Below are 3,077 nucleotides of genomic sequence, written 5' to 3' on the forward strand. Positions count from 1 at the left end.
CTTGGGTGCAGTATGTAGGATGACCCATAGCTATCTCTTATACATCACTGCTCATTTGTATTCCTTATGGTCCTTACACACTTGGTTATGGAAGTGACATGGCATCTGGAGATTTGATTTTAGTACATGATGGTTCGGCTATCACTATCCAATTTGTGGTCCCAGGTATGTTTACACACTTGGTTACAGTATCAACTGGATTCAGTTACTTCAGAAAATAGCTATGTATATGAAATGTAACACGTACCTAATGCTGACCCGGTACAACAGCACGTGCTGCTCCGCTGGACGCCCTCATCGCCAGCGTATCTACCATAGCATGCACTCTCCAGACTGGTGTTGACAGTATTGCTGTCCTCCCCGGAATTGTGCATGCAGAAACTCCTGAGGGCGAACCATGTGCCAAGGTGAACGATCAGGAGAGGTGGAGATCATCACAACTAGCTCAGCTCAGCCGGAAGAGTGATTGCAATGATACGACCAGGCTAGGTTGGTGTGACCTGCGGCCCACAGGAAACAATCTTAGAAAGTGACAACAAGAAATGGAGAAACTCATGACCTACTACTGCAGTAACTAAAAAAGGTATACTTTCAGGACATCTACATACAAGCGATACTAACTCAATGTATACACTTTTTCAGCAGTGCAACTCATGAGAAGAAAAAATCATCCAAGGATTTGTTATATGTGAACTGGACAGATGCTTCAATTTCTTTTATCCTCTTTTGAATCAATAAGAAAAGAGGATGCCGAAACTGTTCTCCTCGGCCTCCTTCTATTTCTTAGATGGTTAATTACTTCCTTGATCTTTTTGTTATACATATATGTAACCGAGTAAGATACTTTCAAAATTGACTTTGTGCTTGGTGTCACACCTCATGTAAATGGTACATAAATACTCTTCAAAAAATATCACTTTCTATGCACACACCACGGCCTGATGCGTCGCGATGCCACACCATGCTCCGGCCGGGTCATGACGAGCGACGCATCGCTCATGGGACTTCCTTCCCTTCGTTCTTACTAATTCCTTTTTTTCTGATCTATTCGTGATTCTAGGTTTTTCTATCACCTCCATCTTACTGATTCCTTTTTGTTCGGCCAGGTGCTTGCCTAGGTTGTTGCGGTCTGAGGATCCATTCTAAGAGATCAATTTACATTTGATTTCTGCATTTTTTGAACTGAATTTTTACCACCAAGCATATCAATCAATACTAAAATAATATTTTGCAGGGTATAGGGATCAAGCAACATGGAAAAATTTGTTCGAGTCGACTTCACTATTATTACCAGGAGGTACCTTCTAAATGTTCAGCAAATTCATTTACCTATTATCACTTATAAATACACAATTAGCTCACGGAATTGATAATACTAGCTATGAATGCCCACTCTACTATCAAAGGACAGTAAGTAAACACATATGTTTTTTTTACGACAAACACACGTTCTTATTGGCTTACTGCACTTATATTTTAACTCGCTGATTTTCTGCAGTGCAACCAATCAATGCTAGATTCCCATCTGTTATATAGTTACTTGCTAACAAAATTATTTGTTTCCCGCGTGAAATATACAATAGGCTTAACTGATGTTTCAGGGCAGCACAGTGGAAGGTTGCATGCCATCCAATCAAATATAATACAAGACACCAGATCATCCTTATCGGATCGAGATTGGTCGACGCACAAAGGTCATCGAAGCTATTCCAGAGCCTTCAAACTTTATTTTGTTGAAATCATTTCATGTACTGCAGCCGTGCAGAGAGAATAACACCGTTCTATCAGGTTCCCAGTGATTACAAGCCTGTACTTTTCATATTAAACTGTCTGCATTTTATGTCCGCTTAATTCTCTTCTTTTCTATCAATTTCAGATGTGGCTGGACTGGTGGTAATTGTTAATGGATGTCATTTCAAAGACGAATCGAGAGACACGGAGGCATATTCACTTAAAAGATGTTTGGTATAGGTAGCAATGCTTCAGCAGGCCGTTATGAACCTGCATGCGTAATGATAGTGTACACATTTGTTAAGCGGTAAACACAAGCATGCTCCCTCTAGGTATTGCAAGGTATTAGTGATGTTCTACATAGAGGGCTACAGAGTACGGTTTGGGTTGTTGGTGCAAATCACTATCTGAAAAAATACTTTGTTATTCCTAACTTTGTACTTTCTTGCAATTTTGCATCGCCTACAATGATATGCTGTCCTTATATCAGGACCTTAAAAGCAAGAAAAAAGATCAGGTCATGTCGGCATATGATTCTCTCTTCAGTTTTCCAATTTATGAATTTCTGCAATTTTGATGATTCTTTTTTGCTCAGCTTTTAAAGAGCATAACGATTGCAACTACTACTTCTTCAGTATTAAATTTACAAGTTTCTAAATTGTGTTCCGTTGATAAGTTTCTAAATTGTGTTCCGTTGATTGGCAAGGAAGTGGACGCGGTGGGTTCTGTGAAGGGGTAGTTCATGCTGGGTTTCATGTTGCGGTGGTCCTCCTGTTGGTGATCTCTTTCCTGAATTCATTGGTATGCAAACTGTATCTTTCCCCTCAAACTTTTTCCTCCTTCAAAGAAGTCTGGTGTCTGGAGAGATCACTCAACCACATACATAGTTCGATTCGTTTGGGTAAATGCCGAAACTGCCATAGTGTTCTACTGTATCTGTGTGTTGTAGTATATAGTTGCGGTCAACGAATATATCAGAGACTGTCTATTTTATTTCATCTTCTTTGTGTTACTTTTTATCCCCTGGAGAGATCCCCTGTTGTATATAGTCAAGCAATATCATAATAATATTTAGGCATAGTAGAAACATTAGCACCTAGCTCACATAAGCATAGCATTCAGATTTACGGATAGTATGAGGGGAAGTGATATCAATATGGCCGAACTCGAGTTGACAGAGTTACCAAACTGAAATTGTGTCTCAGGGTGTTTTCAGTTACCTTATAATGCGATGGTTTCATTTTTAATCTGTGCACTATGTTTTTGCTGACAGCAGTAAGCATGAACAAAACACTTGTGATATTATGTAATCATAGCTACGTATATTAGTCAAAATAACTACATAG

The 3,077-nt window shown here is 39.4% G+C and overlaps 1 long non-coding RNA gene across 2 annotated transcripts; it reads left to right on the forward strand.

Moving 5' to 3' along the window:
• The first annotated feature begins 500 nt into the window (after positions 1–500).
• On the forward strand, positions 501–2,663 carry LOC127302051 (uncharacterized). Of its 2 annotated transcripts, XR_007852601.1 has the most exons (3): positions 501–1,297; positions 1,602–1,788; positions 1,877–2,663. It is a non-coding gene; the product is annotated as an uncharacterized lncRNA (long non-coding RNA). The 2 variants fall into 2 exon arrangements; XR_007852600.1 differs by having other exon boundaries at positions 501–1,788.
• Positions 2,664–3,077: the final 414 nt, after the last annotated feature.

This window comes from Lolium perenne, chromosome 1, assembly GCF_019359855.2.
Source record: "Lolium perenne isolate Kyuss_39 chromosome 1, Kyuss_2.0, whole genome shotgun sequence".
In the NCBI taxonomy this organism is placed as follows: Eukaryota; Viridiplantae; Streptophyta; class Magnoliopsida; order Poales; family Poaceae; genus Lolium; species Lolium perenne.